The 27,939-nt window shown below is 38.3% G+C and overlaps 1 non-coding gene and 1 pseudogene across 1 annotated transcript; one reads left to right on the top strand and one right to left on the bottom strand.

Annotated features, from left to right (window-relative positions):
• Positions 1-360: 360 nt before the first annotated feature.
• LOC113460999 lies at positions 361-4,032 on the bottom strand (annotated as a pseudogene).
• A 23,552-nt stretch (positions 4,033-27,584) lies between these two features.
• On the top strand, positions 27,585-27,694 carry LOC120104892. Its single transcript, XR_005507251.1, has one exon. It is a non-coding gene; the product is annotated as a small nucleolar RNA R71 (small nucleolar RNA).
• The last annotated feature ends 245 nt before the right edge of the window (positions 27,695-27,939 follow it).

Here is a 27,939-nt window from a genome sequence, read left to right as displayed (position 1 = left end):
ATTTATGATTTGTCCAATTCAAACAGGTCATTCAGTTCAACCGGTTCAGACAATTCACCTGATTTTGACCTGTTTTTTACTAAACTAGTTTAATTGGTAATACCCAACCGGTTAGCTAATCGGTTCTCGGTTCAACTGGTCAGTCTGATCCGATTCCGACAACATTGGTTGCAATCTAAATAGGGAAGAATAAGGTTGGATATCCCTCGCGGTCCTCCCCATTCTTAAAAATTCAAAAAAAAGCCTCTGCAAATAGCATTTATCTTTTTATGTACTTTCCTGCGCTAGAATTTCAGATCAAGGCATGTAGAAGATTGGGTGACGGCTAGACATCGCACCCAATTAACTTGCTGGCTTTTCTTTCCATCGTCTAAATTCTGAAATCTCGCATTAAGAGATTTAGCAGGCTGTCTAGTAGTATAATGCATTGCAGCTATAAACATCTCTCGGTATAAGATTTCTGTCATTGCGAGCGAGCAAAACATATCATTCATAAGCCATTGCCTTCTCCATGTTTGCTTTGAATTATTTAGATCATTTTCCCTTTTCTATCATCCCAAGCACGCTCGAGCTATGGGAGGAGTTGCATATGGTCCTTCTAATAAGCCACGAGCAATGTTTCCATAAGCCGCCTCCGTTAGGTGCACCCCATCCCACGAAATATACTTTGAAGGGTCGCTGCAGACCGTAGCCGCTGGATCTCCACAAAGAACAGGGGATGTGACATTAACGGGTCCACTAGGACCACAGCATGCGGCCTCAGTTACCTCAATTCCTGCAGATTTGTCGACTCCATTAAAGTAGCAATCAACAAGTTTGCAGCACACGTAAGTGATGCTATTATTGTAAGGGGAACATGGTCATGCAAAACATAAAGGCTTTCAACGTACTAAGCTCGAGGAAAAGCATATAATAAAAGGAAAAAGACTTCAAGTTAAAGATAATGGAAACAGCATGGAATTGAGTTGGGGCAATCATCTTCCAACTTGATTAGTTTTGGATCAGATAGTTTTGAACTTGAGTTGTATTTCTATTACCCAATAACCTAATTGGCACCTCTAGTAAACAAGATTCCATGTAGCCACCACATTTACCATATCTACCACTATTATCATTATCTCCACCATCATCATTCAAAAATATTTATATTTTAATTTTTTTTATAAAATGGAATATTTTTATGTTTGAAATGATGTCTAAATTACCTACTAACCTAATTGGCACCTCAGGTAAACAAGAATCTATTGTAGCCACTGCTTACTACCGCCTACGCCGCCGCCGCCACTTTTACCGTATCTACCATCATTATCATCATCTCCATCATCATAATTCGAATATATTTGTATTTTAATTTTTAAAAATAGAATTTTTTTTATGTTTGAAATGATGTCGAAATTGTGTGGTTACGAGCAACTAAAAGAAAATCATGTTCAAAAAGTTTTGGTAGGCATTAAAAGAAAGGCTCACCATATTGGCCAGGAGAACGGACGATGCTCAATAATGCTTCATAGTAATTGGCGTAGATAATAGTGGCGTCGGGGTGAAGTTGCCGAAGTTTATTTAGCTCATCCATAAGTAGGCGATTGTGGTATTCGGAAAACTTATTCAGCCAGTTGATACAGCCTGTTTGTGGATCATAGTTTCCTTTACTTGAGTTTTGGAAAAGAGCCAGATACAATGGAACACATCCAATCGGGAAGTTACCCGGTACTACCAATGTCTTCGCCCCAAGATCGATCAAGACCTAGCAATTAAATAGAGAGCATTGTAAAAAAGGGTTTAAGAAGCTCCCACACTCTGCAAATAGAATAATGCAATATTGAGAATGAAATGGGCTTTCGGCAGCGAATGGAGTGAGTGAAATGGCCTCACTTTGATTGACGAGCTAATGGCAGAGATGACGCTGGGAACATAGGTAGTAATCTCTTCCACGGTTCTTCCTTGGATGAACGGATGATTATAGTCGTTGCCTCCTATCTCTCCCATAAGGAAAAGCGTGTTGTTCAAAAAATCATGGCACCCTGCAAACGTGAACAAAAAAGAGTTAAGACTTGCAATGGTCCTTGTCAGATTTATCCAACTTTTTGTCCATGAAGGCGAGTACGTGGAACTAGAGAAAAAAAAAGGGCAAGAACAAGGACTGAATTTGCTAGCAACCAACTTTTATACTCCTAGAAGATGATTGACTTGCACCGAAAGTTGTGGGCAGATTTATCTTCACTTCTGCCCATGAGGCCGCTTTGATGTTTGTATTGATGTTTGTTGTTCTTCAGTCTCTGATCCCCTGCCTTATTTTGATGTTTATCTCTCTTTTACTTTCTTATACATAATACTCTTTTCTGAATAAAATTTGGAGGAAGTATCTTACTTCCTCCAATTCAGAGAGAGAGAGAGAGAGAGAGAGTTTGCTAGAGAGCATGAAAGGAGAAATACCCTACACCACTTGTATCATGCGGTTGTGCACTACGCCAATTATCTCGTCTCGCTCCTATAGACTATAGAAAGTCACAAGCACATGATAATTGAGATTTACAAGAACAAGACTAGGAGATCGGCGTGGTGCACCATCGTGTGGTGCACATAGTGTAGAGTACAATTTCTTCCATGAAAGTAATGGATCGTGTTGGTGGTTTTCATCCATTAGTCAGTTATTAAAATCTCCTAGTTTAAATCCCAAATAGGAAGTCTGAAACTGTTTCACTTCTTTCGAGACTCTATCTCAACTTAGCTCCTTTGTAACCTTGCTAGAGAGTCCTTCAGTCATGCGTTCATCATTATTTGACATTTCAAAAGGCCCTAGCACCACCTGCTACCTTGTACCACTATCTCTGTTTGGGTTGAAGCCCAGACCCTAACCAGACTAGGCCTAGCTTTTGAAAGTTCCAACTGAGGAAGGACACTACTGCCTATTATCCAAAGGGGCAAGGATCACACTACCTAGGGATGAAATTAGATTGAATACAGATTGGATACTAATACATTCATATCCATATTTATTTTTTTTTAAAAAAATACAAATACATATATGAATATTAGTTAGACACAAAAATAAAATTTATATCCACATTTGTTTTAAACAAATGTGGATACAAATCAGATACTTAAAGAATAGATACATGCCTGCATGCACGTATAAAACAAGTTGATTTCATCCTGTTTATGAATTTGATCCAATAAAACTAGAAAGGCTTTACCTGAATCCGAGGAACAAAGCGAAGGCAGCAGTTGCTTGAACTGCTCGATCTGAATGCCTAACGAATACTTGGTCCACGTAACGTTGAGCCCCTTGGCACTGAAGAAGTCATTGGCCAGCGCCGTCGCTCCTCCCACGGCGAAGTTTGCCCCTTGCCCGAAACCGTGCTCTCCGGGCCCCGCTTGATACGGCGGCAGGAGAGGCAGTCCCAGGCGTTGTGCTGCACCCACCACCGTCACCCAGAATCACCCGATAAACTCATCATAAGAACATTTAAAGTTTTCTTCCTTTAATTTGGAAAAAAAGGAAAAGAAAAGTTATATTATTTTACTTGTTTAGTACAAAATTAATCTTAAAATTTATTTTATTTTATATATATATATATATATATATATATATATATATATATATATATATATATATATATATATATATATATATATATACATATATTCATTTCTCAACTTTCCAGATTCCGAACAACTTTGGAATTTCAATTTTCCTGATAACATTAATTGGTTCTCTAGAGCGTTATTCCATTAATAGCAACGGGGAGAAGAGATGAGGACTGCACACCAATGAAGTCAAGGATGATTCGCCCATCGGAGAACCGGCCAGTGGGACGGTGGAAGTAGGTCTCGCCGTAAGGAAGGCGGCCGACGTTGCTTGCATTGGCGCCGGCGTAGCTGAGAAAGTTTCCGGGTGTCGGCGAGGGAGTCACCAAAGCTAAAGATAGAGTTGAAGCAGCTGACGGCTGGGTTGGCGTAGAGAATGAGGAGGAGAGCGAGGAGGTGGGGAGGTGGAAGCAAGAGAGAGAAGGTGGAGGAGGACGAGGCCATGGGAGAGTTAGCGTGGATCACTAGGGAAGAGAGGATACAATCAATGACGCATGCCCGCGGGATCTTATAACGGGTATAGGATCGAACGCCTCTCTATTCTATGGTAACGAAAGGGGTGCGCGAATCGCGATGCCAATCTGGACATGAATGACCTTTACATTTTAACCACTATGATACCCTATATATCCAAACTTTAGGGAATGTCAATTAACTCTTCCTATATATATAATGATATGCTTGTATTTGGAATCACAGACAAGGATTCGGGCACAATATTGTAGCGAAAAAAAAGAGTCCAAGAGGTAATTAACAGTGATTCAACCTGACATTTGTTTGGGTTGGGTATGGATAAGGGGCAAGATTTTCATCTTGCTAAGATCTCAAGTAAGGTATGGGTTTATATCATTGTCCAGGCTATCCAAAAAGGATACATGAAAAAAAAATCTTGACACCAGTATTTGGCCAATAAAAAATAATTCCAAGATATCAACTGCCAGTAAATCTAGATAACATTTTACTTAAATAGATTTTTATAAATTAATCTTCAAATCAGTGCCTAAATTTAGTTGGTAATTTGGATTCACGGCATTGGTATAGATTTTGGTATTTGGTCCAATGAGACCCAGAAAAATTTTGATTCTTTTCCAAACTTAGCGGCCTACCGTGTAGGTCAAGATAAACCCAAGATCTAGGTTCATTGTCCATCACCACCTAGATTACTTATATCTCATCGTTTAAAAATAATATGTTCGAGGTTTGTCTATCTGCACTAATTTTGAGTGAGTAGAATATGTATTAGAGCTTTAACCCAAATCAATCTGTGGTTTGGAATTTTTTTAATGTGCCATCCTCAATCCTAACTTTGATCCAATTGGGAAAGAAATAACTTTTTTCAATCTGCTCAATTTGGATCTCTTGAGAAAAAAAAATAGCAAAAAATAAAAAATAGCAACACTAGGGCTTTTGGAAGTTAGCGAAGAAGGGCAACCTTCGGACATCAATACCAGCAAGTTATGGCTTCCAAAATTTGACATGTACCGGTTTTTCCCATAAGATGCATCTGTTTTTAGATCCTGTTCAATCCTCTATGTAGCGGCAAAAATGATCTAAATCTTGTTGGCTTCAGTCTGTACCGCCGGTTTGTTAATTTGGTATCAGTTGCTAAGTTCAATCGGAGCTGGAAAAGGATCTAAAAGTTACATTCATTAGCCTAATTTTATCCCATCAAGGTATTCCATGTCATCTATTTTCATAGCATGTGTTAGTTTCAGATGATTGGTTTCTATTCTCTTCCTTTTAACTTTCTGAAATTTAACTTTGACCAGTTAAAGGTAGGTCTAATGAGCCCTGGTTGGATTAAGATGGGTTAAGTCAGGATGGTTTGGTTTGGGATGCGTGAAGCAAACAGCAGGTTAGTTCAGTCATGTTTGCGAATCCCACACTTGTGGGGCAGGGAGTGTCTTTTTTGTTTTGTTTTTGGGAGAAATCCTGAATAGTGACAAGTCAAGGTTTGGTGCGTTCTTAGCGATATAATCCGATCCATAGCTGCCCTGGTAAATAAATGTTAAGGACCTCTTAGCACATATAGAATGTGGAATCACATATGCTATCACTTATGCTTTCTTTTTTGGTCTGCTTTTTTGAGCTATCTTTTCCTTAATTGAATAGATTCTTAACTTAACGTATACATCATGTATGGCTGTATTTAGTCAAAAAACATTTCACATATATAAATATATGCTGTGCTACAAATTCGAAGCAGATAATTTCCATAGTGGGTTAGACTGGTCTAACAATTATTTGTTCCACGCCCGGTCTAGTTATTTCATGCTCTCATGGAATGGAGCGCAAGATAGAAAAGGAGAAAAGAAATGAATTATTATATGATTGTAGACATCTCTCTTCTTCTATGGTTGATATATGAGATTATAGTATCTTCATTTTATAATTGATATATATGATTGTGGATATTTATATCTTATGAATAATATTATTATGCTCAGTGGATGATGATATTTTCTCATTAATTGTGGATTTTTACATTGTATGGATATTGATTTGATATGATAATATTGAGGTGAATGATGCTTTTTTAAAATTTTTTTTGGAATATATGCAGAATCATTTATTTTTTGATACTAGATAAAGAAAGATATCCATATATTTGATTAAACCTATTTCGGAGCATAGAGGCCACACCCCTCAAGAAAGAGTATTGTTTGGCACACTGGATTCGTTTGTAGTTTCTTTTGTTTAGGAATCCTCTCAAGATTTCACGGGCGCTTCTTCATCATAAGAGAATGATGCCTTCCATTACTGTTTGGTATGGTCCCTCCATATATGGAACTATATCATTTGAAATTTAAAAAAAAATTAAGAAGACAGTTTCAAACCACTAGCTTGGGGTGAGGTAACTGTGGAAAACCAAGAGTTTATGGGTATGTAAAAAAAACGACAAAAAAATAGTGAAAAAAAGATGCTACTCTGTCGCACTACAGGAATAGTACTTTTACCGGCATTTTCTATAGTCTTACTGATGTTATTAGTGTCAGTAAAATTCCAACCAACGCTAGAGAAAGCATCGCAAAAGCATCGGCGATACCTAAGTGGAAAAAGTTTTGCCGACGCTAAAAGAAAGCGTCGGCAAAACCAAGGATTTACCGATGCTCATTAAAGCGTCGCGTACGTCGTTTTGCCGATGGAAAAATGCATCGGCATAAACTACTACTTGGCATGCCGGCATAGTGCATGGTTTTTTTCGACGCTTATAAGCATCGCAGGACGGTTCCAACTGAGGGTTTTACCGACGCTTTAGAGCGTCGGCAAAAAGTTCCAGCTGAGGGTTTTACCGACGCTTTTAGAGCGTCGGCAAAAAAGTTCCAGCTGAGGCTTTTACTGATGCATGAAAGCATCGGCGAAAGCATGTCAGCCCATGCCAAAGTTATTTTTAACGACGCTTTAAAGCATCGGAAGTGGATTTTTTTTAAAAAAAAATATTAGAAAAACAAATGCATATCATAAATCACATTATAGCAATATGAACATGCATTACATTTACATCAATACAAACATTTAGATCATTCGAAACATTCATATTGTCATATATGATTAAATTTATATAATAAGTTTAGAATTACAATATACTCTGAAAAATATAAAAAGATACATATAAAACTCCTTAAATAACAGTCTAAACAGTATCAGGGATTGGATTCAGCACCATCATCATCTCTACGAGCTGTTGAAGTATCAGGAATCTACAAAAAAAAAAGAAGAAAAACTTAGAAGTTAGGAATATAAATATTACTAACTCATGCAAAATAAGTGATAATTATGTAAAGTCATCAAATATATATAGTTATTTACCTGAGGAGGAAGAAATCGCTGTAACATAGATAAAATATGCTCAAGTTGAGACTACAAAGTTTGTTGGTTCTGCTTCAGCTCTGCTAACTCTACCTGATGGCGATCCTTCATATCTTTAATTTTATCCGAAGTCTACTAACTTCTGCATTGCTACTACCTTCTCCAGCATTTCTTGTATACATGCCCACTGCAGACAATTAAGTAGGAGTAACTCTAAAGCTATAACCCCTCACTCGACCATAACGTTCTGGGCCCAATAATTCAGCAAGCACCTGAGCTTCGATATGACTGGTCGTGTCGGATGATGATGACTCCCCAATGCGCTCTAAAATAAGAGTTGTTGCCCTGTCCTATATCTCTCAAAAGAAAAAAAATCATATAATGTATGCCAATAATAGAACTAATAAAAATATTGTTGAAAGATTCCAAAGATGAATACATACAACTATATTTTTGACTACTTCTGATCAAAACTGCCATCTCAGTAGGTGTGAGTCATCTTATAAAACTCCATCTACCAGGCTTCCTTTCATTATCATCTATCTGCAACAAAAAGTATATAAGCAACTGTTATCATATACATGCTATATGATAGAACAGTTTAAAATAGTTTCAAAAAGTTTCAAAAAACTTACGAATTCAGCTCTCTGCGAGCATAACTCATCGAGCCTGTAATATGAGGAACAGTCTGAGAGGCTCGTGCAGCTCTACCAATGTGGAATATGCATTCTCAAAAAAAGAGTAAACAATATAATATATTTAATGTATAAATTTGTAATCTGTATATTAGTAAATACAATCTAAGGTATTGAAAAAATATATACATCTAAGTTTTCTCGAAAAATCAGTAGTTTACAAGCTCCTCCACTGATGAGGATTACATCAGGAGGACAAACACAGACAACCTCCTCTTTTATCATACCATCATGCTTCCAGTCCGCCTTTAACTTGCCCTATATTCTTTCCACTTGTGGTTGATGGACTTCAACACCCAATTATGGCTTCTTTAGGGAGCAAAAACTTACGCTACACCAAGTAATTAAAAAATGTTATAACAATTGTTAAATCAAAAAAATGAAATTGTGATAGTAAGCAAATTCAATTCTTTACCTCAATAACTCTAAGAAGCTCAACCTTATACGATGAAGCATTTCATTCCCATTTCGTATAGTTGAGCAGACACAACTGATCCTCCGCGCAACCAATCTTAGAAAAGTCGATAAAATGCTTGCAACCCTCTTAATGGGCTGCCCTAGTTCATTGCAATGGACCACGATCTCTCATCCTCACATAGGCGTGCTAAAGTGGGTCCTCGTGTCCTCCTCACTCTCCCCAGTCCATCTATAAAATAAAATAAAATATCTATTAATTAAAACATTAAAGGCAAATGATTTAATATAATTAGATTGTAAGAAAAAAATATATATAAAATGTAAATCAAAAATTTTCTAGATATGCCACATCATCCATGTTTGGACAATCAACAGGTTGCACGTGCTCAAACTGAGGCTGTGCTGCGAGTATGGAACTCGTGCTGACGAATGGAACACGTGCCTGCTGGAGCCGTCGGGCTTGTGGGACCACAGGACTGATCGGAAGAAGATCCACGGATGTATGCTGAAACTCAATATCTCTGAATTGTTTTCCTCGCAGCATGTGTTATCTAGTATGCACAAAAAGAAGCAATATTAGTTAAATAATAAATAAATCTAATGAATTGCTAATTAATTTAATGTATAGAAGTATTTTTTTTTACCATTAAGAAACTTAAGTGGCTCATTCAACATCCTTCCTAACTAAACTCGTAGTATTCAGTTCATCAATTGGCAGAACATTAAAAGGCATACACTAAGTATAAGTGTCATCATCCATCTCTTCTAATCCTTTTCCATATCATACAAGTCCTAGGTTAGTCTATAAACAGACCAATATATCTTTGAAGTCTTGCACGAAAAACACTTGTTGAGCTTGGATGAAAAAACGAATGGATATCTTTTAATAGAACACCAGTATGTACCAATCTTGAAAAATTACTAGTGTAAAGCCATTTATATCTTGTCTCAAACCTCTAGATGAGTTTATATCCATCCAATCACAATCGAAATAATACTATTTAAAAATTTCTATAATAATCAGCTCATAAATATTGTTAGGGCACCATAATAGTTTTTCCGTCCGCCTCAACCATAACCCGACTGTTTTGGATTTTTAAATATCTCAATTTTAGTATAAATTAATCATTATAACGAACCCATTAACTATTGACAATATGTTCGGACTCGAGCAAAGACTATTAATTCATTGAACAATTCCTCTCCATCATCATTGGTACCTAAAAAAATTATACTAGTATAATTATTTGTCAAAGTCTGATTATAGAGTATAATAAAAGACCTAACATATTCAACGTCTAACCTGTTTAAATAGCCATTCAGGAAAAAACTCAACCAACCATCTTTGCTCAATCCTTGGGGTATGATATTATTGTTGATGCTTCGTTGAGCTACTAAAAATTCTCTGCACGAGCAGAATTCATCTGTTTAGAATATTATATATGATGTGACAATAAAATATGATTTCTTATAACCATACTGACCTGTGATACTCGGATATTAAGTCACTGTGAAGTAAGACAAAGCGATGTGCCTATGCCAATGATTTGTGATGAACAACAATACTTTCAACTTTTCTCAAAAATCTCCACCAGATAAGAACTTGTACACTTCTGCATTCTGTACAATATCATAATTTCTTTGTGGTTGATTAAAAAAATTTCAACATCTTTAAGATATCTCGAGCAAAATATCAAACACTCATCAGCAATATATTCTTCAGCAATCGATCCCTCGGGATAGGCTCGATTGCGTACATATTCCTTTAAACGTATAAGATACCTTCAAGATTTAATTTTAATGCTCAATATTAACATCAAAAAGATAATAGAATACATCCATATTAATAATAAATATGGACTTTCGAGTTTAGAAAAAATACCTCTTAATAGAATACATTCATTGTAGTAAACCAGTCCACCAAGTTTAGCTTCCGCAACCAAGTGAATGAGTAGATTAACCATAATAGTAAAAAACCCAGGAGGAAAGATCTTCTCCATATGGCATAGTATAAGTGCAACATTAGACTCCAATTGATCAAGCTCCTTAGGATCAAGAACTTTGGAACATAATGCCTTAAAAAAGAATAATAATTGAGACACAATTGGAAGAACTTGTTTCTGAGATGACGATCTTAAAGCCAATGGAAAGATGTCTTGCATCAAAATGTGACCATCGTGACTTTTAAGATTTGAAAGTTTTTGCTCTTTAAGTTTAACGCATCTTGAAATATTCGATGCATACCTATCAGGAACCTTCATATTTTTCAAAACCGTTAGGAAAAGATCTTTTTCTTGAGTAGACATTGTGTAACACGCAGGAGGTATAAAATATTTATCATTGGAAGGTTCTTTCGGATAAAGCTTTGTCTTATGCCCATGTCTTTCAAATCAAGATGTTTTCAAGTTGTCTTTGATTTTCCTTCAAGACTAACAATGTTCCAACAAGTAACATAAACATCTTTTTATATGCAATAACATCAAGATTAATGTCGAAGAAGATTATACTCTCAATAAGGTAAAACAAAAAAAATGCTCCTTTTTTTCCCATTAATCAGCTTCTGTGTGGATACCGGGTTTTTGCCATCGTCATTTTTCCTGTCCCATAAACGTCTGTCATCATTCTCGAGTTGTTAGCGTCCTCAAAAACCTGTGCTATCTTTCTATCGCCAACATGGCATATAGCAAATGAACAAAGAGAGATTGGCACAATTCATAGTGTTAACTAAGAATTCAGCGCTACTTGATCATTTTATTATATTTTTTTTCTTTTCTGATATTACTGGCAATGAATGATTAATTTGCTAGGTGTTGTTTGATGGCATGGATATGAGTTTAGTCTATTAGTTTATTTACTGGTTTCTATTCTTTGTGGGGAATTTGCAGTCTGAAGTGAATTGTCTTGGGAGGGCTTTCACATCCCACCTCGTCAGACTCTTGGGTTATTGCTGGGAGGATACGGAACTTCTCTTGTCTTTTTTGTAGGCATAAACATGGACAAAATGATCAGCAAGGATTGTCATCCTTGCACGTAATTTTATAAGCAAGCTCGCACAGGATAAGGAAAGGGAAGTGAGCGCTGCACCCATCCAATGAGAGAAACATTAATGTCCAGCAACCTTGGTTTCAGAAGAAGACTAGAGGAGACAAAAAGGAGGGGGAAGAGAAGAGTTAGTAAGGACCCTTTTGCTTAGTTATGTAACAGAAATGGGTAAAATAAATGGCTGCTCCCAAAGAATGACTAGATGGAATGATGATTATGATGAACCAAAGAACCTTAATTCAGTTAGTTCCTTTTCTCCTTGCATTCTCCACCATGACAGAGCATAACTCCACCAGATGGCTTGCACCAAAAAAAATCAAACTGGCATCATCTAGGACAGGATAAAAAGCTCAACTGCATGAATAAAACTTCCAAATGACCTACAAACACTTCTCACACTAAATTGTAGTGCACAATAAAGTTCATCTCGAGACAAAATGCAATCAGTAAGCACATTAACTTGGTCCCAGCAAAGAATCAACTACTACTGACAGATACTTTCCAAATGAACTTTACCTATCCAACCAATAAAAGAGAAACAAAAGCAATGCTGGGGATAGATTAGCTATCCAAATGGATACCCCGTCAGAGCATCCCCCAAAAAAGCAAGCACAATACCCTTTTGTGAGATTTGATTGTCTTTGCAAGTATACTTCCATTAGCATTACTCAAATTCAAGAATGCAGTAATACCGGTAGAAACAAATAGAAAACTGTCGCCAAAATCATTAATTTCATAAGCACACTACAAATTTCTTCTAAAATAAGCATTCAACATATGAATCATTAAGATGTAAGGCTTCATTGTTGTAACTATCTTTGCCTCAAAAATCTTTCGAATTACCTCTTTCTCAGGCGGAGGGAGATGGTGTTGGCTGGTCGGCAACCGCAGAGGAGGGAGAGGAGAGGAGGATGCGGACGGTCACTCGCGCCAAAAGAGGAGGGAGGAGGAGAGGAGCTTGGCGTCAGAACGTCGCTCGGCGCGGAGAAGGACAAGGGTCGTTGCTCGTCATCGGAGAGAAGGGTGGAGGAGAGGAGCTAGGGCTTGATTGATTGAGATGCAAAATGAGGAGGAGAGGGGCGGCACTGGTTTTTGTTGTGAATTTGACTTTTGACGACATTTATATACGCGTCGTCTTAGGCTAGTGAGTACAATGCTTATACGCGTGTATTACCGATGCTTTTAAAAGCGTTGGTTTTTTCTGTAGGGAATACGACAATGCTATTACGCGGCGTCTATTCTTGCAAATTACTGATGCTTAATTGAAGCGTCGGCAAATTTGGCGCGGTACCCTTTTTTCCCAACGCTTCTTCCATAGCATCCGAAAAAAAAGCATCGGAAAAGGCCGATTTTTCTATATGTCAGATGATCGAATGGTTGATTTTGTTTAGATTTGGCTGAAATTTCAGTATATTGCTCCCAACATTAACAATTACAGATCGAACGGTTTGGATTTTGAAATTTCAACACTTGGTGACATCTAACCTCTATTTTACTGTTCATTGTTGAAATTCACCTGGTGATGAATGTTTTTGTTGTGGAAGTCAAAGATTAAATATTGTTGATATTTGTGCAAGCCTCTTTGTTGAAATAGAGACAATTTATTGAAATTTCAATTATTCTAAATAGTAGAAATTTTTTGGCTGGACTAGGTTTCCGTGGGTTTTTCCCTTCACATCGAAAATTTTCCACATTAAAAACTTTGCTGTTGCACTTATGTGTGGAATGCTTGATTATTTTGCTTTTTATTACTTGAGTAGATTATAGAGATTATTGTTGTTTGGTAAGTGATATCTCATTTAATTACACAAAAAAGAAAAAAATTATGGCGTCATTATTTTTTTGATTGCATTTTTTTCCAACAGTCACCCTAAAGCAAGCTCCACTCCCTCAACTCACAGGTCCTGAAAGTGGGGACAATAGAGTTTATATACATCGCTCGACCCTATCTATCAGCTCTAGTATGGTCTGAAACCTAACGATGGTTTGCACGGCCCTAGCTTCACCTTTGGTGTTAATGTTGTAGCATGTTGAATTGCTCGAATTATGATAGCTTGTAACTCTGGTAGGGTTTCTTCACTAAACGTTATTAATAAATAATTAATATCATTTTACTAGAGAAATATCATTTTAATTGATGATCAACAACTGTTTTGCATTTCTCTAATTCAACATGGTAGAGGTGCACTTTCAATTTAGATGCTGAAAGATCATGTTGAATCCTTATGACTTGAAGCTAGTTTAATGAATCCAATAAAAACTACAGATTTTGGAAAAGATGGGTGCTCTCGTATTTCAGAAATGATGGATAGCTTGATGAGAAAATGATAAATATCTGATGCTAAGACTTATTAAGTAGTTGGCAATGTGTCAACCCTGAAGGATGAATTTTGATGATTACAAACACTTAAGATTATGTTATGTACTAATGATATTGGATTAATTGTGAAGTTTTATAAGTCAAGAAAAATCAGAAGAATTGAAGCACTGCAAAATCTTAAGTTCTTCACAAATATCTCATTGGACATGTTCTAAAGGAATTGATCTTAATCTAGTCCATGGAGATCAGAGAAGAAGTCTAAAGTTTTCTGTTTGAAAGACTTGAGTCAATTTTTAAGCAAAAAGGACAAGTTTAAGCTGATTCTAATAAGTTTTATTCAAGGAACACAGTCAAAGAGTCGACCTCCGCAAAACATGAGTCGACCCTTGTGTAGTTTAAAGTAAACAGAAAGTTTTTATCGCCTGAGAAAAGCTTGAAGAGTCGATCCTTGTTCAAAATGAGTTGACCCTGAAATTGAAGAGTCGACCCTTGCGTTTGAAGAGTCGACTCTTGCTTAAACAGCGCCGGCCGAAAAACTACAGCATGAGCCGACCCTTGTGTTTAAAGAAACGACTCCTGATGAAGATAAGTTGACCCTTGTGTTTAAAGAAGCGACTTCTGATGAAGATGAGTCGACCCTTGTGTTTAAAGAGGCGACTCCTGATGAAGATGAGCCAACCCTTAAGAATTAAGAGTCGACCCTTTGAGGATGACACAATAAAAACTCTCTCCACGATTTGAAGTGCTGATCCAGAAAGAACATGAGTCGACCCCTGAGATACATGAGTCGATCCTTGTACTGCTGGGACCACACGGGAAGCTGTGAATGATTTTGTCTTCTTCTGTAACGAAAAAAGATTCTCATCAGAACGGAAAGAAAGGAATTCAAATCCCGCCGAAGAATTTGTCTATAAATACGAGGAAACCTCAGAATGGAAACAACAAGAAAAGAAAAAAGATTCCATTGAAAACAAAAAGTTTCCACTGAGAAAAAAGAAGAAGGAAAGCTTAACAATTCATCTTCCTCACCAGCACTGTAATCAGAACTTTCTCTTGTGAAGAAATCAGTCGAAGTTTCTCACTGCATCATGAAGAGCTGCTGTTGCAGACATTGGAACATCTTCCACAGCAAACTACTTCAATCGGCTTCAGCTTTTGCTTTCATTGATTTATTTTTTATATGCTCTGAGCTTTAAGTTTTCAGTTACAGTATTCTTTTAGTGGGATTAATTGCTGCTGTAATAGTTTCATTGGTTTGAAACTTGTAAAGGCTCTTCCAAGTCTTAATTGGAAGTTGCCGAATCAGGTGTATTCAGCAAGGGTGATAGTTTTGGTTGGTTCATCTGAAAACCAATTGGATTGTTTGTGAGCCCGGAAAAACAACGGTGTAAAACTTTTGGTTGGTTTGTCTGAAAACCAACTGGGTGTTTATGATCCCCGAAAAAAAAAAGATTTTTGGTTGGTTGCCTGAAAAAACTAACTGGGGTTTTTGATTGTGAGCCCGGAAAACAATCAGGCTATAATCTGCTGGGTTATAGTGAAAATCTCAAGCTAGGCTTGAGGAGTGGACGTAGGTGCTGGGAGTGCACCGAACCACTATAAACCTTGGTGTTTGTGATTGTAGTTCTTGTTCTTCCTTTCCTCTGCATGTTCCTTACTGCATTCCTAACTTTTACTTACTATCATATTGTGCAATCTCATTTCCGCTACTCTGAATCTATAAGATATTAGTAACTCATACTCTCCATACATTTTAAACGTTAATAATTTTTAAAGAGACCCATTCACCCCCCCTCTTGGGCCTGCACCTCTGGCAACAAGTGTATCAGAGCCTGGTTTTCCAAAAACGTTTTGAACTAATAATCAAGAATTAAAGGTCATGGCAGCCACTATGGGATCCTTTGTTGCCGAAGGGCAATCTACCAATAGACCACCTCTTTTCAAATAGCACAAATTTTACTTATTGAAAAGCTCATATGAGAATTTTTATTCAAGCACTTGACTATGACTTAATGGACTGTTATTATTAATGGACCGTCACACACCAACTAAAATTGTTGATGGCATCATCTTATTCAAACCCGAAATTGAATGGGATGATCATGATAAAAGAATGGCTCAGTTGAATGCAAAAACCATGAATGTTCTTTACTGTTTTTTAGATGCAAATGAGTTTAATCGTATAATCTATTTGCATGACTGCTAAAGAAATCTGGGATAGGCTGGAAGTTACACATGTAGGTACTAACCAGGTCAAAGAATCTAAAATCAGTATGCTAGTGCATAAGTATGAATTATTTAGAATGGAAAACAGTGAATCTATAACTGAAATGTTTACTAGATTCACTGATATCAATAAACGGCCTGAAAAGTCTTGGTAAATCTTACTCTAACAGTGATCTTGTTCGGAAATTCTTAGGTCTCTTCCTAGAGCATGGAAAGCAAAGGTCACTGCCATTCAAGAAGCCAAAAGATCTCAACTCACTCCCACTGGAAGAACTGCTGGGTTTCTTAATGACTCATGAGCTCTCAATGAAACAGAATCATGAGGAGGATGAACCTAAGAAGTGCAGAACCGTCGCTCTTAAATCTACTCTGCATGAGGATGAAAGTAAGGATTCTGAACCTGATAACGGTGAGGAAATGGCCCTGATTACAAGAAAGTTCAGAAAATTCTTTAGAAGAAATAGAGAAAACTTTAAGAAAGGCCTGTGATCAAGGGGGAGCAAAGCAAAGAAAATAAGAAGCAATATGTTTGTTATGAATGCAAAAAGCCTGAACACTTCTGAACAGAGTGTCCTCTATTGAAGAAGGCTCCGAAGAGGTTAAGAAAGAAAAGCTATGATGGCTACTTGGAGTGACAGTGATGAATCCAGCTCTGGAGAAGAAGAACAGCAACAAGAAGCTGCAAATCTGTGTATAATGGGACACGAAAAATAAGGTATATCTGAATACTGATTACGATTTCACTTTCGATGAGCTTCAAGATACTTTTTCTAAGCTTATGATTGAATATAAAAAGCTTAGCTTAAAGAAATAAGAAACTGAAGACTGAGAACCAATCATTAGAAAAAGAAAATACACTGCTTCTGGATAACAAGAAGAAACTGCATGAAGAAAATCAAAAGTTAGCTAATAAAGTTGAAAAACTAAAACCTATAGTTGATAAATTCACCCTAAGCTATGAGAAATTGAATTTAATTCTAGAAAGTTAGAAAGCTGTTTATGATAAAACTGATTTAGGATATAATCCTTGGAAGAAATAGAAATCATTGAAAAATATTTTTGTGAAACCCGCTTATGTTAAACCGAAATCTGTACCATTCAAATTAGACAAACTGAAACAGAGATATGCCACTTACAATCCTAAGTCAGAATCATATGAACCATGTTTCAATTAAAAAGATATGGGTTTTCAAAGGGAACCATCATTGCTAACATTCAAGGACCCAAGAAAGCTTGGGTACCAAAGATAAAGAATTGAATTTCTATTTGCAGGTGTGTCTAGCATCCAAGCATCAAACAGAAAATGGTACTTGGATAGTGGGTGCTCTAGACACATGATAGGGGATGAATCCCAATTCATATTGGTGCAAGTATACAAACTGTTCTTCCAAGTGGCAGGAGAATCGCACAAGTAGTATAACTCGGAAGTCCGAGGTCGATTCCTCAAGGAACGATCTATGGATTATTAGCGTAATTTTTCGATGTAATTTTTTTAGTTGATCTTTAGAAATTAAAAGCAGAGAATAATATGTGATAAACAACATTCAAGAATATAGAGAAGGCTAGGGATCCGGAATCCTCCTTGACAATGTTACTTTCAACAAATAAACTCGGCGATTCTTGATTTAGGATTAATATGATAGGGTAGTTCTAATCATGGAGTATACAATCGGAAAACATGAATTAAACATCCAAGTATTTATCGTGCCAGTTACGTCTATGACAAATCAAGCATCGAAAATAATCCATGCATCAATATATATAAACCATGCAAGATCTATCTAATAATAAATATGCAAGAACCCAAAACATACCAATGGATATAAAACAATTAGAATTAAAGTTTAGAGTGTACTTGATGAAAGCAACATGACAAGGGTTCATCCATCACCCTTTGCCAAAGGAATTAGCAAGCCATTACAAACATCAGCATTTCTCCCTTTTTCACTCTCTTTTTTTATTTCTTTTTTCTTTCAGAAACAGGGGATGCCCTATTTCTTCTTTTCAATGACAGGGCTCGGCTCCCCTCTTCCTCCTTTCGATGTCCTTCCCTCCCCCCTTTCTCCTCCTCTTATAGATCCCACCAGAGATCAACCAGCGATGGATCTGATTTTGCGTGGAGAGGAGGAAGAACGCCTGCGTGATGGTTGGGGTGGAATGCACGGGATCGGCTGGATCGATGGAGCTGGCCGCGGGATTGCTTTGAAGAAGATGTGAATCCGGCGTGGAGGATGGCTTGAATCATGGGCTAGAGTGGATCCTTGATTGCAGACGCTGGTGAATGCGGATGGAAGAGGATGCTTGCAGTCGGAAGGAGTGGATCACGGATGGTGGGGATCGTTGCCCTCCCTGTTTTCGCACGGGATGGATGCGGATTCGACTTGGGAAGGAAGCTAGGATCCGCTGCTTGGATCATGGCTGGAGCTGGGGCCACGGACTTGGGACGACGCCGGTGATGAAGTGGAAGAAGAATACGGATGGGATCTTGGGGATGCGCTGGAAGTCCGTGCAAATGGCTGGATCTTGGGCGCGTGAGGCTGTGGATGAAATCGCGGATGCTGGAAGTCCGCTGCTGAGGGATCCCGGCTGGCCGTGGGATGCTCGGACGCGAGTTCCGGGTGTGAATCGGCTGGGAGATGAAGCGGGATCGGAGGAGGCTCAGATACAGGTGCTCCGCGGACGCTTGGGAGGTGATCGCGGTCAAGACGGGAAGGGAGAAGAGGACCGGACGCCGTGGATGAAGCGGACGCTGGGAAGCTGATAAGTGCTCAATAATTTATAATTTAGTTACCTTTCCATGGCACTTATCAATATTTTTAAACTGATAAATACATATTTTACCATGAAATTGAACAAACATTGAAGTAAGTTTAAAATATGGTAATTATTTTCTTAAAACTAGATTCTGAACTTTTCTTTCTCTTGGTTGCAATCTTTCATGAAAACTACAGAAAAACATATAAGAAGATTGTGTTGACCCGACTAAGATTATAATTAAATGGGCTTTGGTCCTGGTTAGATTGAAAGTTATAATTGTATGGAAAAATATTTGATTAACCCTTTTATTAAGTCACGGTTTTATTTATCTGGTCGAGTTCAGTCTGAAGCGGTTTAGTAAGAATTAAATAACATTGGACTCGAGGATAAATCAACAACCATCCAAAGCCAACTCCCCTATCCTTCTCAGATCAACAGCCATCCAACATATATATATATATATATATATATATATATATATATATTCACAATGCTGAAACAGGAAAGTCACGCCGATTTTTCCCCCATCAAAGCAACCGTCCTCCATCCTCAACGGGACCTCGTATCAGCCGCGTGCCAAATCCATCTAAGAGGGAAATCAACCGCGTGACCACCGCATCCAGCTCCTCTGTCTTCATCCCCGGGTGTTTCCGCCAGCGACCAATTTCCTCCACAATCCCAGTCCGCGGCAATCAATGAGCCGTTCCAACCGTCGAGACTCATTTCCTCCGATCAGCTCGTTCCAGCCACGAGACCCACGGAATCCTCCACGCAGCCATCAACCGAGTAAAAGACCAATCTCCTCCGTGATCCATGCAGTGCACCAGCGCCATCAGCCGGTAACCCAGCTCGCATCCATCTCCAGCTCCATTCCCGTCTTCTCCGAGATCCCAAGACTTCCGTGATCAGCATCCTAGCCGCATCGAAATCCAAGGATTCCAGCTTCCGTCCGCGTCGCTCCCAGCATCCGTTTCTCCTTCCTCCCATGATTCAGCCACCCAACCAGCTCGTTTCCGGATCAGCGCCTCCATCCCCGCGGTCAGCTCCATCAATCAGCCGATTCCATGGATTTCGCCCCAACGATCATGCATGCGTTCTTCCTCCTCTCCACGCGAAATCATGGATCCTCCGCTGGCTAATCTTTGGTGGGATCTATAAAAGGGAGGGTGGCCATCGGAAGGGGGGGAGCTCGGTTCGAAAGAAAACAGGGGGGCTCGGTTGAGAAGAAAGAAAATAGGGGAGAACCCCTGTTTCGGTGAAGAAGAAGAAGCCACCAGCCGAGAGAAAGAAATAAAAAAAAAAAAAGAAGAGAGAGAGGAGGAAAGAGAAGAGTTTGTGTTATTCTGGGAAGAATGAGAGGTGAAGGCTTTCATTTGAAGATGGAAGGACATCCGGCCACCATGCGCGGCTGAACACCTAGTCTAGGGCTGGATGAAGCCCTAGCAATGTAACAGGGCATTGTAGTTCTTACTCTTTTAATCTTTTTGGAGTTTGTTTAAATTCTCATTCTCAATGAAAAATTATTTTATGATGTTTAAACCTTGAGCATGCCATTTACTATTCATGTTGCTAAAGTAGTCTAAGATGATCCATGCCTAGGAAGATGAGATGTGCTACACCCTAGATTAGCATACTTAGGTAGACACTTCATGCTATACCGAAGATGGATCTTCCTAAAACTCTTTATGCTTTTATTTTATAAGGCTTGTAGCCAAAATTGCATGCCTCTCCAAAAGATAAGATTAAGAACACAATCCTTGATGCAATGCTATGTGGTGGATTCCAAACCCTAGATCTATTTACTTTGATAAAATTTCAATCCGTACTCATAGTTTGATTTAGTTAAATCAAGTTAGCAAATCCTTCTTGTTGATTTATTTTTAAAAGAAAAATAACTTATTCTTCAATCCCTGTGGACCGACACCCGTAATCACTATCCTACAGGATACGTGCTATTGCGTGGTTTATTTTTGAAATTGAAATAACCGATCAGAAGCGCATGAGACGGGTGGAAGAAGAGGAAGCACAAAAACATCACGGACGGCTGGGAAAGGGGTTGCCCAATTTGGGAAGTTTCTGATTTGGAATCAAAAAATTGCCTATGGATGGCTGGATTGGGGGCTTGTACAACTGAAGATGAAGCGTGGGATAGCCAGCCAATACTTGGAATACTTCCCCAACTACACGTGATCTTTCTTTATTTTAATCCCCAATGTGCTCTAGAAGCTGTGGCATGTAGACATGTGTAGCTCTGGTGTAAGTGTGCTTGACCAGGTCAATTATGCTCCTAACATCATCAGGCTTGGAGCCATACTTTATCCCAAACTATACAAAATGCGCATTTAAACTCTTGATTTACAATAACCTGTGCACCATAAAAGATAATATTAATGCAACACTTTTATCATTATTTATTAGCAATAATATTAATTTAAGTGATGTGTAAATCGCACTTTTTTGCTCTCGTCACACCCCCCAACTAGCTTATTGCTAGTCTCTTAGCAATTAACGGACAAATGAAAAAAATGAGAGTGCAAAAGGTGTGGTTTAAACTATGACTTTTTATTGAAGCTAAAGATACAAAACTAAGATACGTACCTACTTTCGTAGGACATCACGATTGCACTTAGCACGTGCAACAAGCCGTTAAACCCCTAGGTTACCCTAGTGGACGAGTGTTGTCTCGTGAGGGTTTGTAGAGATGTTACCCACAAACATCATTCATAAAATAATATACAATAAAATCTAAGTCAATACACATGTGATATATATTTTTCTCAAGCTTGGCAACTATCAAAGCAAAGGGAATACTAAAGTGTAGTATGCATAAACAGAATGACTTTCTTAGAGCACTAATACCTCCACCACAACATGGTACCGCTTGAATTTTAGGTGCACTATTCAAGTTCGCAAGTGTTTACTACAGTTTATTAGAACCTGATCTATCAAATTTTCAGAATATCACATGTTGTCTACATTCGTCAAGAATGGTTCGTATGTAAAGAAAGAGCTATCAATCCCAACTAAACAACCCGGGTACACAGAGGTCCAATACAATGGAGTCAAATCAGCCATTATCACATGTCACTGGGTTCAGCCTGACCAACTCATTCTTGCTTATTTTTATTTCATCATTATTCATTATATATATATATATATATATATGACGACTACAGTTGTCCAACCCCATTAGGCTCTAGTAAGGTCCATGTAACGAGTTTTCGGCCAATGACTCCTGATCCAGTTGGCTCAAGGCATTAGGTGAAACACCCCTCGGGCTTAATTACTCGAACCATACTACGCCACGAGGTCAGACTTGTCATCTCTTTTTTTTTGTTCAATAAAAAGAGGAGGTAAACTGAACCATATAACGTGACTGCATCGTGACTATAGGTCAACCAAGATCGGAACCTAAGGCACTTAGGTGATCTAGCCAGGGTATTCAACTTTTATCTTTATGTGAAAACCAAATCATGAACCTTATAGTACGGACAATGATACTCGTACTTCTTTTACAGATATGGCTTAATAAAAATGCATTAAACAAATGTGAACTCCTGAGGCCTTCCTATAATCATTAAGTACATGTGCGGGGATCTAATAATAGATCTCTGATCAGTCATAGTATGCATGTGTTCCTTGCCTTAATAGTTGCACAAACTCAATATGAAAATACATGTGCATTTGCTTAGAAAAGAATGCAAAAACATTTTTGTTTTTTTTTTTTTTGCAAATTACTTCCCTCCCCCCAACTTAAACATTGCATTGTCCTCAATGGAATAGATACAAGAAAACTATAATGAAAGACAATAGAGAAAATAATATTGGAGAGAAGAGAAATACCTTGAGCTGTTGATATTCAGAAAAATAAAACCTACAAAACTAGAAAAATAATCCTAACTAATTGACACATACCTTTGCCTTCATATTCAGTCATAAGAAGGCTCCCCCAAGGAAAAGGAGTCCTCTTCATCTGCAAAATTCTCAAGAAAAGGTTTTAACTTGTGTCCATTTACCTTAAAAATTTTACCATCTCGTGGATTCTCAATCTCAACCGCTCCATGTGGAAAAATAGTTTTTATAATATAAGGACCTGTCCATCTCGATCGCAACTTGCCAGAAAACAGATGTAAGCGAGAGTCATAACAAAGAACTTTTTGTGAAGGTTTAAAAGATTTTCTTAAAATTGATCTATCGTGCCTAATTTTCATTCGTTCTTTATAAAGTCTAGCATTGTCATAAGCATCTCTGCGAATCTCATTAAGCTTGTTCAATTGTAATTTTCTAGCTAGACCGGCATCTTGTAAATCAAAATTTAATTTTCTAATTGCCCAATACGATTTATGTTCTATTTCTACAGGCAGATGACACGCTTTTCCGTAGACTAGCCGGTAGGGAGACATGCCAAGAATGGTTTTGTATGCAGTATGATAGGCCCATAATGCATCTGATAGTTTCAAGGACCAATCTTTTCGTGATGGATTTACCATTTTTTTTAAAATACGCTTGATCTCTCTATTAGCTAGCTCTACCTGGCCACTAGTTTGCGGATGATATGGAGTAGCAACTCTATGGGTGACACCATACTTTTTCAATAAGGTCTCGAAAGGCTTATTACAAAAGTGTTTTCCACCGTCACTAATTATAACCTTAGGCATCCCAAATCGTGAAAAAATATTTTCTTTTAAAAACTTCAGGACAGGTTTGTGATAATTGGTCCTACAAGCGACAGCTTCTACCCATTTGGACACATACTCGACACCAACTAAAATATATTCATATCCAAAAGATGGTGGGAATGGGCCCATAAAATTGATGCCCCAACAATCGAAAATTTCGATAATAGTAATGGGTTGAAGAGGCATCATCTGCTTACGAGTTAGACTTCCAATACGTTGATATGGATCACATGTCCTGCAGAACGCGTGGGCGTCTTTGAACATAGTAGGCCAGTAGAAACCACATTGCAAGATCTTTGCAGTGGTTTTCTTAGAAGCAAAGTGTCCACCACAAGCATCAGTATGGCAGAAAGAGAGTACGCTTTGTATATCATGATCCGGTATGCATCGTCTAAAGATTTGATCGTTACAATATTTAAATAAATAGGGTTCGTCATAGTAATAATTCTTTACTTCGCGCAAGAAAATTTTTCTATCTGTCGACCCCCAATGTTCTGGCATCCGGTTTGTAACAAGAAATTTACAATGTCAGCGTACCATGGCACAATAGAGAGTGCAAACAACTGCTCTTCAGGGAATGAGTCCTTGATGGAAAACTGTGGCACCGAATCATTAAAAACTAATCGTGATAAATGGTCAGCAACCACATTCTCTACTCCTTTTTTATCTTTGATAGTGATGTCAAATTCTTGGAGTAGAAGTATCCATCGTATTAAGCGTGGTTTGGCCTCTTTCTTATCCAACAAATATTTTAGTGCCGCATGGTCCGTGAAGATAACAATAGGAGCTCCAAGGATATAAGAGCGAAATTTATCTAAGGCAAATACTACTGCAAGCAATTCCTTCTTGGTGGTAGTGTAATTCATTTGAGCATCGTTTAAGGTTTTGCTTGCATAGTAAATGACATATGGCTTATTATCCTTGCGTTGTCCTAGGACAGCTCCTATAGCATAGTCGCTAACGTCGCACATAATCTCAAAAGGTAATGACCAATCAGGTGGTCGCACGATGGGTGCAGTGCTAAGCATAGACTTCAACTTTTCGAATGCCTCCTGACAGGTTTCAGTCCAATTGAACGGTGTATCAAGGGATAGGAGGTTACATAATGGTCGAGCTATGACACTAAAGTCCTTGATAAACCTCCTATAAAATCTGGCGTGACCCAAAAATGATCTAACATCTTTAACCGTCTTGGGTGCAGGTAGCTTAGCAATTAAATCAATCTTAGCTCTATCTACTTCCATGCCCTTCGATGAAATAATATGTCCTAAGACAATTCCTTTTGGTACCATGAAGTGGCATTTCTCCCAATTCAGTATGAAATTCTTCTCCATACATCGAGCTAAGACTGCTTGTAAATGTGAAAGGCAATTATCAAATGAGTCGCCAAAAACGGAGAAGTCGTCCATGAACACTTCTAAAAATTTTTCGTTCATGTCTTCAAAAATGCTGAGCATGCATCTTTGGAATGTTGCAGGTGCATTACACAACCCAAATGGCATTCGTCGGAAAGCAAATATGCCAAAAGGATAAGTGAAGGTAGTATTCTCTTGATCTTCTGGTGAAATTTCAATTTGATAATATCCCGAATAGCCATTGAGAAAACAATAGAAATCATGGCCTGCAACTCTCTCCAACACTTGGTCTAGGAAGGGTAGAGGAAAGTGATCCTTTCGTGTGACCAAATTTAACTTTCGGTAGTCAACACACATACGCCAACTCATCGGGACACGAGTTGGAACTAGTTCACCTCGTTCATTTTCTACTACCGTCAAACCCGACTTCTTAGGAACGACTTGAGTAAGGCTTACCCACTTGCTGTCGGAAATTGGATAAATAATACCCACGTCAAGCAACTTGAGGACTTCTGCCTTAACCACATCTCTCATCGTAGGATTTAACCTTCGTTGCATTTGCCTTGTGGTTTTGGCATTGTCCTCCAAATATATCCGATGCGTACAGATTAAGGGGCTAATTCCTTTCAAGTCCGCAATAGACCACCCTAAGGCTCCCTTATGATTTTTTAGAACACCAAGTAATTTTCTTTCTTGGATATGATCAAGTCCAGACGAGATGATTACAGAAAAAGTATCTTCGGGTCCAAGAAAAGCATACTTAAGTTCCTTTGGCAAGGATTTCAATTCGAGCTTGGGTGCTTGCTCACGGGATGGTACTATTTTCACCTCTCGAGGCGACAACTTCTCAAATTCCCCTACTTTCGGTCTCCACCCATTGATCATCTTGATATCCAAACTATCCACAATAGGTGTGACTGACAAATCATCATCATTGGTGTCATTAGGACACCAATCAATTAAGCTATCACCAGATGGGTCGTTAATTGCTTTAGCTAACAAATATTCCTCCGCGATGGTTTCAACCCAGTCAACCTCCTTATTCTCTTCGTGATCATTGGGTTGCTTGCAAACATTAAAAATGTTAAGTTGCAGGGTCATGTTACCAAAAGAAAGCTTCATGACGCCATTCCTACAATTAATCAATGCATTAGAAGTTACAAAGAATGGACGTCCTAAAATAACTGAAATCTGAGATTGTGAGTTCGAAGCCGGATGTGTGTCCAGTACGATAAAATCGACAGAAAAATAGAACTAGTCTACTTGGACCAATACATCCTCGATAATCCCCCTTGGAATTTTAACTGACCTGTCAGCTAATTGCAAAGTGACGGAGGTTGGCTTCAACTCACCTAAACCAAGTTGCTCATATACAGAATATGGCAACATATTCACACTCGCCCCTAAATCTAACAATGCTCGCTCTATCCTAAAGTTGCCTATGATGCATGAGATGGTTGGGCAACCTGGATCTTTATATTTAGGAAGAACATTGTGCTGTAAAATAGCACTCACATTTTCAGTTAAAAATGCCTTCTTCTTAACATTTAATTGGTGCTCGACAGTACACAAGTCCTTCAAAAATTTGGCATATGAGGGTACTTGTTTGATTGCATCAACAAGAGGTATGTTGATCTTTACTTGCTTAAAAAGCTCAAAAATTTCAGAATTAGGTTCGAGCTTTTGCAACGGCTTTAACCGTTGTGGAAAAGATGGAGGAAAAGGACATTCAACTTTCTCAGTAGAAGTTGGGACCTCAACTTTTTTTTTGTTCTTTTCATCGGTTTTGGGAGCATCAGAATTAGAAGTGACTTGCGGTCTCAATGGGACGGTCTGATCAATGACTTTTCCATTACGCAAAGTCATGATGCTCTTTGCATGTTCTGTATGCGAACTAGAAGGAGCCGTATTATTACTACCGTGCACTTGTGGGTTAGGTTGGGATTGAGCTGGAAGCTTACCCTTCTCTTGGGTACTTAGGACGGTAGTCAACATTGACAATTGGTTCCTTATGTCTTCAAAATTTCAAGTATTTTGAGCATTGATATTAGCTTGACCTTATAGAAAAGTTTGTATGGATTGCAAGGTATCCTCGATATTTGGCTTTTGAGAGGGTGGTGATGCAAAAGTAGGATGTGCAGGTGGAGGAGCTGAATGGTGTGACTGTTGAGAATGATCATTTCTCCACCTAAAATTTGGATGATTCTTCCAACCAGGGTTATAGGTATTCGAGTATGGATCGTTATAAGGCTTTTGGTAGGAGTTCATAGCATTTGCTTGATCGTGCAAGACTTCTTTGAATGCCGGTATGGTGGGGCAATCTGTAGTGGTATGACCCGACATATCGCAGATACCACAACACTCGTTTCTAAGCTCTATAGTTTTGACAGGCTCAACCTTCCTAAGCTTAATTTCTTCTACCTTCCTAGTGAGGGCTGCCATTTTAGCATGAAGATCATCCTCAGTTCTGAGGTTGTAAAGGCCTCCCTGTACAGAGCTAGTAGGCTTAGGCAAAGACTTGTTATTTCTATCCCCGTTATCCCAAAGTTGGGCAGTCTCCGCAAGGGAATCCAAATACTCCCACGCTTCATCAGGGTGTTTTTCTAAAAATCTACCATTGCACATGGTCTCTACAAACTGTTTCAACTGTGGAGATAAATCTTCATAAAAGAAGCTAATGGTTCTCCAGGTTTCGAACCCGTGATGAGGGCATGAGAGAAGAAGGTCTTTAAATCTTTCCCAACATTCATAAAATGTTTCATTATCTTTTTGTTGGAAATTGCTAATATGTCTTTTTAAAAAGTTGGTCCTTTGTGTGGGAAAGAACTTCTTCAAAAATTCTCTCTGCATATCTTGCCAAGTTCTTATTGATCTAGGTCGCAACGAGTTTAGCCATGTTTTGGCCTTATCTTTTAGAGAGAAAGGAAACAATGTCAGCTTGAGGACATCCTCGGTGACGTTCGGCACTCTAAATGTAATGCTCAATTCTTCAAAATTCTTTAAATGAAGATACGGACTCTCGGATTCTAACCCGTGAAACTTGGGCAGCA

Source organism: Phoenix dactylifera, unplaced genomic scaffold (genome assembly GCF_009389715.1).
Source record: "Phoenix dactylifera cultivar Barhee BC4 unplaced genomic scaffold, palm_55x_up_171113_PBpolish2nd_filt_p 000139F, whole genome shotgun sequence".
NCBI lineage: Eukaryota > Viridiplantae > Streptophyta > Magnoliopsida > Arecales > Arecaceae > Phoenix > Phoenix dactylifera.
This window is presented reverse-complemented; position numbering and strand designations above follow the sequence as displayed.